Here is an 18,482-nt window from a genome sequence, read left to right on the forward strand (position 1 = left end):
ATTCAGATATTTGGAAAATGGTTCTAGAAAAATGATTGACACTCATTTTGGGCAAATATTTGCCTAGTGTGACCATAGCCTTAGTCTTAAATCCAAAGATTCATCATCTCAGTTAATTTAACCCTTTCCGACCTATAGCCGATCCACGTGATAGAATTCCTAAATTTTTGAATTCTGTTATTTATGTGTACATAGAACATTTTGAATTATTAAGTTCGTTCAGTTTGATCCTGTATCCTGTTTTTTCAGGATACGCACAATTGTTGCAGTCCGGTTTAATTCCCAAATAAAAAAAGCAATCTTTTTGAAACAATTGATATTCATATATTATTCATATTTTTCAGTGTGGTATTTTACGAAACTATTTTGTTTTTTACTTAGACATAAATATACTTTACATTTTGAACAATATGTACGCGTTCTTGATTTACATCCGACAAGTCGGCAGCATCTTGCTGAAGACAAATCATGCTCAAGAGGCCAGTGTTTGTATCCATCAAGTCTTTTGTCTTGGCGTGGTTGTTCGGATGGACGATATTTTTTTGTACCATTCTGGGGTTCTCCGTCTTCATCTTCATCTTCGTCTTCATATTCAATATTTTGTTTTTTTTTTTTATATACATACTAGTTGTTTAGCTAGTGCCATTTTAAAACTCAACAAGTCATGAGTATTTTTTCGAGGTTGGGAATTTATTTTGCAACGATCAATGAAATATATAAAAACTTTTAAAGTCCATTTTCGAGTTTTAAAAAATGACCTGTATGATTCCATTAAGTGATCGCAATCATAAACGCCGCCCATAGACTTGTTGTATTCCCTGACTATCCTTGGAGCTGGAACTTCCACATAACTACCTTTTCTCTTTTTTTTTCCAACGTTTCACTTGTTCAACTGGGCCACACCCGTAAACTGAAGATGCAAGAATTACCGACTTTGCATCCTTCCACTGCACCAAGACAATATTGTCTTCACTATGACAAAATTCCTCCATGTCACCTCTTTTCATGTGTTTCTCATTCGTGAAATGCAACGTTTTTTATTCTATTCCTCATTATTGTTCCATTAGCATAGATTCCACGTTCCAACAGAGCTTTTAGTAGTGGTATTGTCGTAAAATAACGGTCACAAACCAGTTTGGAACCTTCAGGAAGTGTTTCAGCCAAAAGCAAACCAAAGCCTGGTCCTATGCCTAAATTCGTGCATGGAAGTGGTGTAGTCTTGCCTTGATAAAGCCCATCGCAAGGACGATACCAAAAAAAATTTTCATTTCACCTACTGATGCTCCCAGCACTTTAATGCTCCCCATCTCGGCAAGATGGTACCTGTTTGTGTACTCCGTTACTTTTTCAAAAAACTCATCATTGAAATATACGGAAAAATAATCATAAGGGATCTTTATAGGTGTGTTTGTGTCCACAGTTTCACAAGAGCTGCTTTCCAACAGAATCTCAAACGGTCTTTTTCTCCAAATAACACGTAGATTGGTAGTGTGACCTTCATCTGCTGGTGTCTCTAAAACAGCATTTACCTCGTCTTCATTGTCGCTTTCCTGGTCTGCCAAATTATTTGTTGCAACGGGTAACTCCCAAGTGGCATCCGCACACTCATCATCACTACTAAAGTCTTCGAAATCCGAATTTCAGCTAAGATAGCGTCTTCACCCTGCCAACATTTTTTGAATTTGGGGGCACTTCTGAGAATCCCCACTACGTCGAAAACAATCATATACGAAATCAAAAACTCGTCGGAAAAGCGCCGTCACTATTGAGAAGTTGTACCACGCCAAGTTACTACGAAAAAGTTTCTCATCAGTGCAATTATTAGGTGCCTATTTAGATCAATTTCGAAGGACGCCAATAAGAACCCCTGCAAACTATCAGAAAAAGTGCATTTTAAGGTAATTGTAGAAGAATCATTGTGGTTGAGTAAAACACGATTGTGTAGATCTTTTTTGATTTGATTAAACATTTACAATTTCTTATAAATATAACATTTTTCGGTTTATCTCATCACATTTAACATAATTTTTTGCATTAATAAAAGAATGATGTTGAGTTTTATGTAGCAAGTTACATATTGCAGCGTCTATCAGCCAGTTTATTTATTTTCGATGGAGACAGCGTGCCTGGAAAAATATTTGAAAAACGATCACTTTATTCTATTTGGAAAGTCGAAAATTGTTCACCATATACCTTTCACAATTTTAAGCGTAATATCTATGTTTTCAGAACTTTATTTTCGTTTTTATTTAAATAAAATATAACAAGCTGGTTGCGCTTGGCGTTTCACAAAAAATAAAATGGCTCTTCTAACAGTAGTGATGGCAAAATACTTTCATGTACATTTTGTACTTTTTGATATGCTTCCCCATCACAGTTCGCGATGGTTGTGGTGACATTTACGAGTCTGTGGTAGCGATGAGGATGAAATGGAACTTTGAAATGCTGGCAGGGCAGTTAGTTCACCTTAGAAAAAGAACAATAAATTTTAATTTATTTTTAGAATAAAGGCCTAACACGCACAATTGTAGCACTTCAAACAAATTTGACGTAAAAATATCAAAAAAAAAAAACACAAAATAATCACGATGTTACTGTTTGCATATAATATTTAATATGTTTTCTTATTGTTTGATGAAATATTCCACAATTTAAATAATTTAAATTTATTTGCAAACTTACCACTTCCACTCATTTTTACAAATGCGCAAAGTACACTGCTGAAACTACAAAATTAATATGAAAAACAAATATTTATAACGGTTCTTCACATTCTTAGACAAAGAGAGAGCATACACAATTATTTTTTTTGCCGCTCTTTTCGCAGTACGTCATATATTAAAGAAATTATAGAGACTTAAACTTACTCGCACAACTGTGCGTACACGGTCGGAAAGGGTTATATATGATTTCTTCACTCAAAAAAAAGTGAACTCTCTATTTCACTAACGCCAATTTAACTTTATTTTAGTTCATGGAAATATTATGTTTCGGGAAAGTTTCCTTTACTCTAATAATTTTTTACGTACGTTAGTTAAATGAACTAAAAAACGGGGAAAAATATATACAAATTAAACAAAAAGATTTACTAAATTCGTACTTCTCACAAAATAGTTCATTATTTCTTTAAATTTGTAAATTTTGCCAAAAATGCGTACATCATGAACTTCGTATGTCACTAAAGACATTCTTGCATTTTTGAACTCAAATTTTTTCCTTCAAACTACAAAATTTTCTTTAACAAGTGAAAAAAAATTAATGATGTCTAATAAATTTTCTTGAATTTGTCGAAAAATATTTACTTTTTTTTGTGATATCGGCGTGATGCTAGCAATTGTTATACTGTTTAGTTAAAATTTTCTAAAAATATTCAAAATTTTCTAAAGTTAACAAAAAGATTTCTCCCTGGTGTGTTCACTGTTTTTTCAGTGTTTAAGTCAAAAATATGTTTCTTTACTATAAGGAACATTTGCTTACTACAAGAATATACGTTTAGTTATTTTAACATCTATTTAAGCAACCATTGTATAGTAATAAATTTCTTTGAGTGTGCCAAATGTATTCATGGCATTTAAATCATTGACAATTAATTTTACATTCTAAATATACTTGTATTGTTTTTTGACATGAACAAATTTAAACAAGTGAGTAAAGTAGAAAGTCGGGCGGGGCCGACTATGTCATACCCTAAACCACCACTACTGAATTAGTAAACATTGTTTGTGGGGTATCAATGGTACAGGTTTGGGGAAAACCCGCATTTCCATATTTAAGAACATTAATGAGTACATGGTTATGGGAGTTTTATCACAATCTGAACAGTTTACGTCCAATCTTCTATGATCGTAGTCATAAGGAAAAACATCTGTGATATTTTAATTTAGTTTTGTAATTATTTTTGAAATTATTTTAAATATTTGTTTAATGTCGTGGTGTTCCTGTGCCGTTACTTTTTACAATTTAAAATTAATTTTAAACAAGTATATACGGCCGTAAGTTCGGCCAGGCCGAAGCTTATGTACCCTCCATCATGGATTGCGTAGAAACTTCTTCTAAACACTGCCATCCAGAATCGAATTACTTAAGTTGCGGTAACGCTTGCCGATGGCAAGGTATCTTAAAACCTCCTAACACCATCTTCTAAATTGTATGTAAGTCCATACGTGGTATATATTAAATCAAAAAAGATCGATCCAATACGTTATAATTCAGTTTGACAAAGTAGACATAAAATTTTGACAAAATTTTCTACAGAAATAAAATTTTAACAAAATTTTCTATAGAAATAAAATTTTGTTTCTTTTTTTGATCTCAGCTTAAAGCCATGCATTGACTAAACTACAAGTGTAGCTTAACCAACAGAGGAAAAGTATGCTTGTCAAATTTATTTGGGCAAAGCCCTATAGACTGCAAGATGGTTGGATGTACAGCTGTTTCGGAATTACCACATTCCTCATCAGCATCCTCTACTTGCAGCAAAACTATCAACCAATTATCAGAATAAATTCGGGTAATTCACTCAACCCAACGTGAACTACACTTGAACCTCCCGAAAAAGGGTTTGATAGTCGGCTACTGCCTAAACAAATTTGCCAGCATATCTCTTTTCCTTTGCCAAACTCAAATCATCGATTTGTATGTATTTGGCTGGGTTTGTTTTTGAGCGTGCTTCCTCTATCTTCATTCGTTTTGTTTGTTATTGTTGGCTTCTCTTCAATCGTTATTATTGTTTCTTTTTTTGATCTCAGCTTAAAGCCATGCATTGACTAAACTACAAGTGTAGCTTAACCAACAGAGGAAAAGTATGCTTGTCAAATTTATTTGGGCAAAGCCCTATAGACTGCAAGATGGTTGGATGTACAGCTGTTTCGGAATTACCACATTCCTCATCAGCATCCTCTACTTGCAGCAAAACTATCAACCAATTATCAGAATAAATTCGGGTAATTCACTCAACCCAACGTGAACTACACTTGAACCTCCCGAAAAAGGGTTTGATAGTCGGCTACTGCCTAAACAAATTTGCCAGCATATCTCTTTTCCTTTGCCAAACTCAAATCATCGATTTGTATGTATTTGGCTGGGTTTGTTTTTGAGCGTGCTTCCTCTATCTTCATAACAAACAAAACGAATGAAGATAGAGGAAGCACGCTCAAAAACAAACCCAGCCAAATACATACAAATCGATGATTTGAGTTTGGCAAAGGAAAAGAGATATGCTGGCAAATTTGTTTAGGCAGTAGCCGACTATCAAACCCTTTTTCGGGAGGTTCAAGTGTAGTTCACGTTGGGTTGAGTGAATTACCCGAATTTATTCTGATAATTGGTTGATAGTTTTGCTGCAAGTAGAGGATGCTGATGAGGAATGTGGTAATTCCGAAACAGCTGTACATCCAACCATCTTGCAGTCTATAGGGCTTTGCCCAAATAAATTTGACAAGCATACTTTTCCTCTGTTGGTTAAGCTACACTTGTAGTTTAGTCAATGCATGGCTTTAAGCTGAGATCAAAAAAAGAAACAATAATAACGATTGAAGAGAAGCCAACAATAACAAACAAAAAGAAATAAAATTTTCACAAAATTTTCTATAGAAATAAAAATTTTGACAAAATTTGCTATAGAAAGAAAATTTTGACAAAAATTTCTACGGAAATAAAATTTTAACAAAATTTTCTATAGAAATAAACTTTTGACAAAATTTTCTATAGAAATAAAATCTTGGTAAATTATTTTTGGCTCGAGTGGCAACCATGATTATGAACCGAATAAAATTTGAACAAAATTTTCTATAGAAATAAAATTTTGACAAAATTTTCTATAGAAATAAAATTTTGACAATGATGAAAATTTTAATAAAAATTTAACAAAATTTTATCTAGAAATAAAATTTTGACAAAATTTTCTATAGAAATAAAATTTTGGTAGATCATTTTTGGCTCTAGTGGCAACCATGATTATGAACCGATATGGACCAATTTTTGTGTGATTGGACCAATTTTGGTATGGTTGTTAGAGACCATATACAACCACCACGTTCCTAATTTGAACCGGATCGGATGAATTTTGCTCCTCCAAGAGGCTCCGGAGGTCAAATCTGGAGAACGTTTTATATGGGGGCTATATATAATTATGGACCGATATGGACCAATTCTGGCACGGTTGTTAAAGATCATATACTAACACCATGTTCCAAATTACAACCGGATTGGATGAAATTTGCTTCTCTTGGAGACTTCGCAAGCCAAATCTGGGGATCGGTTTATATGGGGGCTATACATAATTATGAACCGATGTGGACCAATTTTTGCATGGTTGTTATAGACCATATACCAATATCATGTACCAAATTTCAGGCGGATCGGATGAAATTTGCTTCTCTTTGAGACTCCGCAACCCAAATCTGGGGATCGGTTTATATGGGCGCTATATATAATTATGGACCGATGTGGACCAATTGTTGCACGGTTGTTAGAGACCATATACCAAAACCATGTACCAAATTTCAGCCGGATCGGATGCAATTTGCTTCTCTTTGAGGCTTCGCAAACCAAATCTGGAGATCGGTTTATATGGGGTCTATATATAATTATGGACCGATGTGGACCAATTTTTGCATGGTTGTTAGAGACCATATACCAACATTATGTACCAAATTTCAGCCGGATCGGATGAAATTTGCTTCTCTTTGAGGCTCCGCAAGCCAAATGTGGGGATCGGTTTATATGGGGGCTATATATAATTATGGACCGGTATGGACCAATTTTTGCATGGTTGTTAGAGACCATATACCAACATCATATACCAAATTTCAGCCGGATCGGATGAAATTTTTTTCTCTTTGAGGCTCCGCAAGCCAAATCTGGGGATCGGTTTATATGGGGGCTATATATAATTATGGACCGATGTGAACCCATTTTTGCATGGTTGTTAGAGGCCATATACCAACACCATGTACCAAATTTCAGCCGGATCGGATGAAATTTGCTTCTCTTTTAGGCTATGCAAGCCAAATCTGGGGATCGGTTTATATGGGGGCTATATAGAATTATGGACCGATGTGGACCAGTTTTTGCATGGTTGTTAGAGACCATATACCAACACCATATACCAAATTTCAGCCGGATCGGATGAAATATGCTTCTGTTAGAAGCTCCACAAGCCAAATCTGAGGGTCCCTTTATATGGGGGCTATACGTAAAAGTGGACCGATATGGCCCATTTTCAATACCATCCGACCTACATCGATAATAACTACTTGTGCCAAGTTTCAAGTCGATAGCTTGTTTCGTTCGGAAGTTAGCGTGATTTCAACAGACGGACGGACGGACGGACGGACATGCTTAGATCGACTCAGAATTTCACCACGACCCAGAATATATATACTTTATGGGGTCTTAGAGCAATATTTCGATGTGTTACAAACGGAATGACAAAGTTAATATACACTGAAAAAACAGTGAACCCACCAGGAAGAAAACTTTTGATTAATTTTAGAAAATTTCGAATATTTTTAGAAATTTTTAACTAAACAGTATTACAAGCGCAAGCATCGCGCCGATATCACAAAAATAAGTAAATATTTTTCGACAAATTCAAGAAAATTTATTAGACCTAAATAATTTTTTTCACTTTTTAAAGAAAATTTTGTAGTTTGAAGGAAAAAATTGGAGTTCAAAATTGCAAGAATGTCTTTAGTGACATACGAAGTTCATAATGGACACTTTTGTAGTAAAATTTACAAATTTGAAGAAATACTGAACTATTTTATGACAAATACGAATTTAGTAAATCTCTATCCTCAACTTGTGTATAATTTTTTCCCGTCTTTTAGTTCATTTAACTAACGTACGCAAAAAATTATTAGAGTAAATGAAACTTTCACCAAATATAATAAGTTCATGAACTAAAATATAGTTAAATTGGCTTTAGTGAAATAGCGAGTTCACTTTTTTTTGAGTGTACCCCCATCCTATGATGGAGGGTATAAAAATATGACAAAAGACTAAATATTTCAATAAAAAATTCATCCCAGAAGAAGTTGGAAATCACCAACGAAACGTCGGATGTAAATATGAAATAAAGTCTTTTTATTTGCATATTGAGAGACCTTGAAAGCCCATTTTAGAACAGATCTAAAAATAACCATAAAGAAATGTCTGCTATTAGGAGCTATAGTCGATTCTGAACCTACAGAGTTAGTATGCCACTAATATTGAGTCCATTATTAAAAAATAAGAAATCGCTCAATTAGTGTGGTAATAAATACAAATTTAAGAAAATAGGGCAATAGATTTATGTAAGAGCTACATGTAAGTCTAAATACATACATTTGAAATTTGAGCAACATTGGTTAATAAATAAGAGTATTGGCCAAATTTGGGAAAATCGATCGATTCATATATATGGGAGCTATCTAAATATGAATCGATTTTGATGATATTTTACAGATTTGGTTGGTACCACAGAAGATTACCTTGTGCTAAATTAGAGTAAGATCGGGCACTAAATAAGGCTATTATGGTCAGAAATAAAGTAATAAGGAGTACATTTTTCAAAAACGGCCGATGCATATATATGGAAGCTACATCTAAATCTACAGGAGATTACCTTGTGCTAAATTTGAGTAAGATCGGTTAATAAATGAGACCACTATGTTCAAAAGTAAGGTTATAAGAGACAAATTCATTAAAATCGGGCGCTACATAACAGGTTGGCTGATAAGTCCCCGGTCTGACATATAGATGGCGTCGCTATTATTAAATGCATATTATTTTTATATGGTACCAACCTTCAAATGATTCGTGTCAAAATTTGACGCCTGTAAGTCAATTAGTTTGTAAGATAGAGCGTCTTTTGTGAAGCAACTCTTGTTATTGTGAAAAAAATGGAAAAAAAGGAATTTCGTGCTTTGATAAAATACTGTTTTCTGAAGGGAAAAAATACGGTGGAAGCAAAAACTTGGCTTGATAATGAGTTTCCGGACTCTGCCCCAGGGAAATCAATAATAATTGATTGGTATGCAAAATTCAAGCGTGGTGGAATGAGCACGGAGGACGGTGAACGCAGTGGAAAATCCACAAAATGATTTTGAATGACCGTAAAATGAAGTTGATCGAGATAGCAAAGGCCTTAAAGATATCAATATTTGGATATGCGGAAGCTCTATGCAAAATGGGTGCCGCGCGAGCTCACATTTGACCAAAAACAACAACGTGCACTCAAAAAAAAGTGAACTCTCTATTTCACTAAAGCCAATTTAACTTTATCTTAGTTCATAGAAATATTATGTTTGGAGAAAGTTTTCTTTACTCTAATAATTTTTTGTGTACGTTAGTTAAATTAACTAAACCCGAGGAAAAAAATATACTCAAATGAAACATAAAGATTAACTAAATTTGTGTCTTCCACAAAATAGTTCAGAATTTCTTTAAAATTGTAAATTTTACCAAAAATGCGTCCATCATGAACTTCGTATGTCACTAAAGACATTCTTGCAATTTTGAACTCCAAGTTTTTTCTTCAAACTACAAAATTTTCTTTAACAAGTGAAAAAACTTGGTTATGTCTAATAAATTTTCTTGTATTTGTCGAAAAATATTTACTTATTTTTATGACATCGGTGTGATGCCAACGTTTGTAATACTGTTTAGTTAAAATTTTCTACAAATATTCAAAATTTTCTAAAATTAACCGAAAGTTTTCTTCCTGGTGGGTTCACTGTTTTTTCAGTGTGTTGATGATTCTGAGCGGTGCTTGCAGCTGTTAACTCGTAATACACCCGAGTTTTCCGTCGATATGTGACAATGGATGAAACATGGCTCCATCACTACACTCCTGAGTCCAATCGACAGTCGGCTGAGTGGACAGCGACCGGTGAACCGTCTCCGAAGCGTGGAAAGACTCAAAAGTCCGCTGGCAAAGTAATGTCCTCTGTTTTTTGGGATGCGCATGGAATAATTTTTATCGATTATCTTGAGTAGGGAAAAACCATCAACAGTGACTATTATATGGCGTTATTGGAGCGTAAGTTCGGCCGTAAGTTCGGCCAGGCCGAATCTTATGTACCCTCCACCATGGATTGTATAGGATCTTCTACTAAAGGCTGTCATCCACAATCGAATTACTTGGGTTGCGATAACACTTGCCGATGGCAAGGTATCGTAAAACTTTTTAACACTGTCTTCTAAATTGTAAGTTAGTCCATAAGGGGTATATATTAAACAAAAAAAAGGGCGATTAAATACGTATATAATTCAGTTTGACAAAATTTTCTATAGAAATAAAATTTTGACAAAATTTTCTATAGAAATAAAAACTTGACAAAATTTTCTATAGAAATAAAATGTTGACAAAATTTTCTATGGAAGTAAAATGTTGACAAAATTTTCTATAGCAATAAAATTTTGACAAAATTTTCTATAGAAATCAAATGTTGACAAAATTTTCTATAGAAATAAAATGTTGACAAAATGTTCTATAGAAATAAAATGTTTACAAAATTGTCTATAGAAATAAAATGTTGACAAAATTTTCTACAGAAATAAATTTTTTACAAAATTTTCTATAGAAATAAAATTTTGACAAAATTTTCTATGGAAATAAAATGTTGACAAACATTGATATAGAAAAAAACTTTTTACAAAACTTTCTATAGAAATGAAATTTTGACAAAACTTTCTATAGTAATAAAATTTGACAATTTTTACATGGCTGTTAGAGGCCATATACTAACGAAATGTACCAAATTTCAACCGTATCGGATGACTTTTGCTCCTCCAAGAGGCTCCGGAGGTCAAATCTGGGGATCGGTTTATATGGGAGCTATATATAATTATGGACCGATGTGGACCAATTTTTGCATGGTTGTTAGAGACCATATACTAACACCACGTACTAAATTTCAATTGGATCGGATGAATTTTGCTCATCCAAGAGGCTCCAGAGTTCAAATCTGGGGATCGGTTTATATGGGAGCTATATATAATTATGGACCGATGTGGACCAATTTTTGCATGCTTGTTAGAGACCGTATACTAACATCAGGTACCCAATTTCAAACGGATCGGATGAATTTTGCCCCTCCAAGAGGCTCCGGAGGTCAAATCTGGGGATCGGTTTATATGGGAGCTATATATAATTATGGACCGATATGGACCAGTTTTTGCATGGTTGTTAGAGACCATATACTAACACCACGTACCAAATTTCAATCGGGTAGGATGAAGTTTGCTCCTCCAAGAGGCTCCGGAGGTCAAATCTGGGGATCGGTTTATATGGGAGCTATATATATTTATGGACCAATTTTTGCAGGGTTGTTAGAGACCGTATACTAACATCAGGTACCAAATTTCAACCGGATCGGATGAATTTTGCCCCTCCAAGAGGCTCCGGAGGTCAAATCTGGGGATCGGTTTATATGGGGGCTATATATAATTAAGGACCGATAGGGACCAATTTTTGCATGGTTGTTAGAGACCGTATACTTAAACCACGTACCAAATTTCAACCGGATCGGATGAATTTTGCTGCTCCGGAAGGCTCCGCAAGCCAAATTTGGGGATCGGTTTATATGGGGGCTATACGTAAACGTGGGCCGATATGGCCCATTTTCAATACCATCCGACCTACATCAATAACAACTACTTGTGCCAAGTTTCAAGTCGATAGCTAGTTTCGTTCGGAAGTTAGCGTGATTTCCACAGACGGACGGACAGCCGGACAGACGGACAGACGGACGGACGGACGGACATGCTTAGATCGACTCAGAATTTCACCACGACCCAGAATATATATACTTTATGGGGTCTTAGAGCAATATTTCGATGTGTTACAAACGGAATGACAAAGTTAATATACCCCCATCCTATGGTGGAGGGTATAAAAAGTGTTGTTCCACCAAGACAACGCACCGTGCCACAAGTCATTAAGAACGATGGCAAAAATTCATGAATTGGGCTTGCTTCCCCAACCACCGTATTCTCCAAATCTGGCGCCCAGCGACTTTTTCTTGTTCTCACTCAGAAAAAAATATCACCAAAATATTTCCAATTAAAAAGTTAATTGAAGTTGAAATTTTTTTCAATTAATAAATTAATTGATACAATTAACTTTTTAATCATGATGGAAACATTAAGTTAATTAAGTCAATGATTGAAAATTTTAAAGTTTTATTTTAAAAAATTAATTAATACAATTAACTTTTTAATCAAATTCGGAAGACTAATTAACACACAAAAAAATTTCTGATTCAATCACGAAATTAATTGATCATATTAATTTTTTAATTGAAATGTCTTCAATCACGAAAATGATAGTATCAATCACAGTTTTAATTGGTCATAGAAAAACTCTTGATTAAAATGTTAATTGATTTCATTAGCAAATTTTAATTAATTTTTAATTGATTCAATTAAAAATTTAATTGATATTGATTGCAAAACTCAATTAATTTTTTAATTAAAAAATATAACTATTTTCAATTATTTTCTGAATTGGCTTAGAGTTTTTATTTGGATTAACAATTGATTGTTTGAAATACATTTTAAATTAAAAATTAAAAAAATATTCATCACTTTCTTCAACTGACTTAGTCTTCCGAATTTGATTAAAAAGTTAATTGTATCAATTAATTTTTTTTTTAAGTTTCAATCATTGACTTAATTAACTTAATATTTCTAACTTGATTAAAAAGTAAATTGTATCAATTGATTTATTAATTGACATTTTTTTTTCAACTTCAATTAACTTTTTAATTAGAAATATTTTGGTGACATTTTTTCTGTGCAGTTAAAAAAAGTGCATTTTTTTTTAAATTTTTAATTAAAAATGTATTTCAAACAATCATTTGTTAATCCAAATAAAAACTCTGAGCCAACTCAGAAAGTAATTAAGAATAGTTACCTTTTTAATTAATAAATTAATTGATTAAATTTTTAATTGAATCAATTAAAAAATTAATTGAAATTTGCTGAAAAAAATCAATTAATTTTTTAATCAAGAATTTTTTCTATGCCCAATTAAAACTGTTATTGATACTATCATGTTCGTGATTGAATTACAAAATTAATTGGATCACTTAATTTTGTGATTGAATCAGAAAAAAAAAATTTTGTGTGCAGACCTCAAAAGGATGCTCGCAGGGAAAAAATTTGGCTGCAATGAAGAGGTGATCGCCGAAACTGAGGCCTATTTTGAGGCAAAGCCGAAGGAGTACTACCAAAATGGTATCAAAAAATTGGAAGGTCATTATAATCGTTGTATCGCTCTTGAAGGGAACTATGTTGAATAACAAAAACGAATTTTGACAAAAAAATGTATTTTTCTTTGTTAGACCGGGGACTTATCAGCCAACCTATTATATATGGGAGATATATCTAAATCGGAACCGATTTGGATGATATCTTGCACATATTGTCAATACTATAGAACATTAAAGTAAGCCAAATTTGAGTAGGATCGGATGATAAATAAGCGTTGAATCAGAAAAAAAAATTTTTGTGTGCAGACCTCAAAAGGATGCTCGCAGGGAAAAAATTTGGCTGCAATGAAGAAGTGATCGCCGAAACTGAGGCCTATTTTGAGGCAAAACCGAAGGAGTACTACCAAAATGGTATCAAAAAATTGGAAGGTCATTATAATCGTTGTATCGCTCTTGTAGGGAACTATGTTGAATAACAAAAACGAATTTTGACAAAAAAAATGTGTTTTTCTTTGTTAGACCGGGGACTTAACAGCCAACCTATTATATATGGGAGCTATATCTAAATCGGAACCGATTTGGATGATATCTTGCACATATTGTCAATACTATAAAACATTAAAGTAAGCCAAATTTGAGTAGGATCGGATGATAAATAAGCGTTTTATGGTCAAATTTGTGAAAATTGGGCGATACACATATATTGGAGCTATAGCCAAATCTGATACGATTTCGATGATTTTGTGCACATATAGTAAGTGCCATCGAAAATTAGATTTGGCTAACTTTGAGTCAGATCGGTTGATAAATAAGGGACTTATTGCCAAATTTGGGAAAATCGGGCGATACATATATAACATATTGGAGCTATATCTAAATCTGAACCGATTTCGATGAAATTTGGCTAACTTAAGGGTGGTCAATTGAATTACTTTGTGGCAATTTTGACGCCGATCGGTTAGTAAATGAACGAAATCTGATCCCATTTGTCGAAATCGGGCGATACATATGTATGGGAGCTATATCTAAATTTGATCCGATTTCTTCCAAGCGTTCGTCCTTGTGCCCAAAAAAACACTATGTACCCAATTTCATCAAAATCGGGTAATAATTGCGACCGAAATCCTGCGAACAACAAATACATGGACAGACGGACGGACGGACACCAAGGGCTAGATCGACTCTGGAGGTGATTCTGATTTTATGGGGTCTAAAATCAATACTTCTGCACTGAAAAGTATGCTTTTTTTTCCAAAGATTTTGTCTTTACTTTAAAAAATTTGGTATTGATTCCGAGCCAAAGAAGCAGAGAATGCAAGTAAGGATACTTTTAAGACACAATTCTCTTTTAAATTTAGGTTTTGTGTACTTGCTTCTAGGAAGCAAATTTTAATGTTTCGCTTTCTCAGCTTTTTTTCTTCATATGCTATCAAAGTCCTTTAAAAACGAGTTAACGGCAACTTTATTTTCCAAATTAGGACTTGACTTCCAGTAGAAATTATGCTATGTTTGAAGTAAAAAACTTCTTTAAAATAAAGTTTTGAAAAACATGTCCTATATTTGAACGATTTTTTGCTTTGTAGTTAAGATGCAAAAAGACAACAAATTTAAAGACAATTTCATTAAATTTAAAGAATTTTTCTGAATTATTAAAGTCAAGTTGACCTTAGACTATAAATTTTTTCTTTCATGTTAAGATACCCATTTTTAAGTCAAATCACTTAATTATAAGGACAATACGACTTCATTGAAAAGTTTATCGGCTTTTGGACAAGGAAAATAACTTTATTTTAGAGAAATGCGTCTTCTATGCTAAGCAAAATTTATATTCGTATTTTAAAGACATGAAATCTTTGACCACACGACAATATTTTTTTCAGTGTGGTAGGCACATTTTTTGGCAGATCAAAGTTATTATATCCTGACCACTATGTAGTATAGGGTACAAAAATGCGATTTTATAATACACTGTTTACTTGTCTAACCTCGATTTAGATAAATGTGATGTCAAATGTGATGTGATTGCCATCCTTCCTGTTATTCATACCCCTTAAAACCTTGCCAGTACGAGTTCTGCAAAACCATTTCCATTGATTCAGGTTAAAGTCATCTAAAAATCAATTTATTTACTTTCGATATCAGTCAAGATTCGATTAAGCCAGTTGTTTTATATTTGCTAACCCGTCCACTTTACGCAAGATCGAAATCATGCAATAAGTTTAAAAAGTTAACATACATTTATTGGGTAGTAAACATACGTAGCAAGCTTCAATAAAAAATTGCCAAGTCTAAATTAATTTATCGAGAGAGATTTAGATGGTGCGCTAATCAATATTCAAGCATAGAGTTTTGAAGTCTTAGTTTTATAGGTGCTTACAATTAAAATCTGGATAATTTAATGTATCGGTTTGGGACACAGGGCTATCGCTATCGTCGACCATGGGGTAAAAATAAATGTCGAATATTATCGGGAAAATGTCCTAAAGACAGTATTGAAGCCCTGGCCAGACAAATATTTGTCGCAGACCATGGTCATTCCAACAGCACTCAGCCCCATCGCACTCATCACGCGACAACCTAGAATTTCTTAAAAAGCAGATTCCTCGATTCATTTGACCCTCCTTTAAAATCTTTGGCTCGGAATGGGTACCATTTTTACACTCAAAAAAATATTAGGTCTATATCCTAATTTTAATTTTATTGATCCTAGCGATCGGTCACTAAAAAATGTCTTTATTTCATTGTCTCGGAATCAGTAACAAATCTTTAAGAGAAGGTCAAAATCTTTGGACCTTTGTACACTTTTTTTGAGTGTAAGAAGTTATCTATCTTTAAATCTAGATTCTATAAAACTAAAATTAGGGTTAAAGCTAAGATACGAACTTTCTTCTAATAACAAGTATTGATGGTTTACTTTATAAAATTCCTGATATATACTTGGGATTTTGGATAATTCGAAAGAAATAATAAAATTATTCAAAAACCAAATAATTTGTTTGCAATAAAAGTGAGTTATATTTAGCATCAATTTAACGATAGACTTGTTATACCCACCACCATACAATGGTGACGGGGGTATAATAAGTTTGTCATTCCGTTTGTAACACATCGAAATATCGATTTCTGACTATATAAAGTATATATATTCTTGATCAGGGAGAAATTCTAAGACGATATGACCATGTCCGTCTGTCTGTTGTAATCACGCTACAGTCTTCAATAATGAAGCAATCGTGCTGAAATTTTGCACAAACTCGTCTTTTGTCTGCAGGCAGGTCAAGTTCGAAGATGGGCTATATCGGTCCAGGTTTTGATATAGTCCCCATATAAACCGAACTCCCCATTTGGGGTCTTGGGCTTATAGTAATCGTAGTTTTTATCCAATTTGCCTAAAATTTTGAATCTAGAGGTATTTTATGACCATAAAGAGGTGTGCCAAAAATGGTGAGTATAGGTCCATGTTTTGGTATAGCCCCCATATAGACCGATCTCCCGATTTCACTTCATGGGCTTATAGAAGCCGTAGTTTTTATCCAATTTGCCTGAAATTGGAAATCTGGAGGTATTTTGGGACCATAAAGAGGTATGCCAAAAATGGTGAGTATCGGTCCATGTTTTGGTATAGCCTCCATATAGACCGATCTCCCGATTTTACTTCTTGGGCTTATAGTAATAGTAGTTTTTATCCAATTTGCCTGAAATTGGAAATCTAGAGGTATTATGGGACCATAAAGAGGTAGGCCAAAAATGGTGAGTATCGGTCCATGTTTTGGTATAGCCCCCATATAGAACGATCTCCCGATTTTACTTCTTGGGCTTATAGAAACCGTAGTTTTAATCCGATTTGCCTGAAATTGGAAATCTAGAGGTATTTTCGGGCCATAAAGGGGTGTGCCGAAAACGGCGAGTATCGGTCCGTATTTTAGTATAGCCCCCATAAGAACGATTTCCATATTTAACTCCTTAGGTTTCTAGAAACCGTAGTTTTTATCCGATTTGCCTGAAATTGTAAATATTCTGGTATTTAAGGCTCACAAAAACGTGTATCGGATTAAGTTTTTATCGGCCCATTTGGTAGACCGATTTCACTTCTTGAGGGTATAGAAGGCGCACTGATCATGAAAATTGCTTGAAACTCAATGTAAAATTTCCAGATTTTATTTCTCGGGTGAAAATCTACAGATTTAAGATTTCAAATCAAGACGTTATTTTATAATTTTCTTGCACACTTACAAGAGATGTTAATGATTCCTCTAAAACTCAAACAAAAATTGTTCTTATAAATCCAGAATCTGATAGGTAGTCTTCATAGGTAAAATCTTTAAATTTATCTTCGTAAAGTGTACTGGTTGAACTGCTCTGCTTGATCTGTCCTCAAACCCTCTGAAATTACAATGGAAACCCAAATATTTGATTCATGGTGGTGGGTGTTTAAGATTCGGCCCCGCCGAACTTACTGCTGTATATACTTGTTTTCTGTTAATATGGGGGTTGTAGCTAAATTAGAAATTTCAAAGGAAACCCTAATATTTGATTCACGGTGGTGGGTGTTTAAGATTCGGCCCCGCCGAACTTACTGCTGTATATACTTGTTTTCTGTTAATATGGGGGTTGTAGCTAAATTAGACACCCATAGCTATAATACCAAATCGATATAAAATCGTATTGAGATTGGGAGTAAAATTTACGATTTAAACCAATATTTACCAAAATCGGACGTTTGTACGCGCAACGAAAAAAAAAACAACGTTTGAAACACGAGTATCGCTAAAATAGTTTTTTTTTCAGTTTTTTGAATTCATTCGTTTGTTTTGAACTTACTCGAAATGTTCAAACTTTTTTATCAAAAAAAAACATTTTTGCTACAAAATGTTTATTTGTGCCGTTAATTAAAAAATTCTTTGCTTCCACATTGTTTGTATTAAAGAAAAGAAAGTTGTAAATAAATAATTTGGAAGTGAGAAAACTATTGGAATAGTATGCAATTAGCCAGAAAAAAATCAGTTCGTCTTTATTATTTCAATTATTTCTATGTCTTGCAAACAAAAACTTTTTTACACCGAAAAGGTAATTCCAAAGAATCTTCGTTTATAAAAATTGTCCATACATTAGAGGTATACTAAATTTTAACTATTTTGCTAAAATATCAATTATACTCTCTATACAACATCATTGCCAATTTTTCTACTCAACAAACAATACTTTAATTATTTCAAATTTACTCTCTTACTAATAAAGCCAAAAATATAGAATTGTCTTAGTTAACCAGATTGTCCAGTAAAA

General features: G+C 33.6%; 1 protein-coding gene across 1 annotated transcript in view; it reads right to left on the reverse strand.

Moving 5' to 3' along the window:
- Positions 1 to 18,482, reverse strand: part of LOC142232805 (pupal cuticle protein Edg-78E-like) — a 240,630-nt gene that overhangs the window by 181,566 nt on the left and 40,582 nt on the right. The window lies entirely within an intron of this gene.

Source organism: Haematobia irritans, chromosome 4 (genome assembly GCF_050003625.1).
Source record: "Haematobia irritans isolate KBUSLIRL chromosome 4, ASM5000362v1, whole genome shotgun sequence".
NCBI lineage: Eukaryota > Metazoa > Arthropoda > Insecta > Diptera > Muscidae > Haematobia > Haematobia irritans.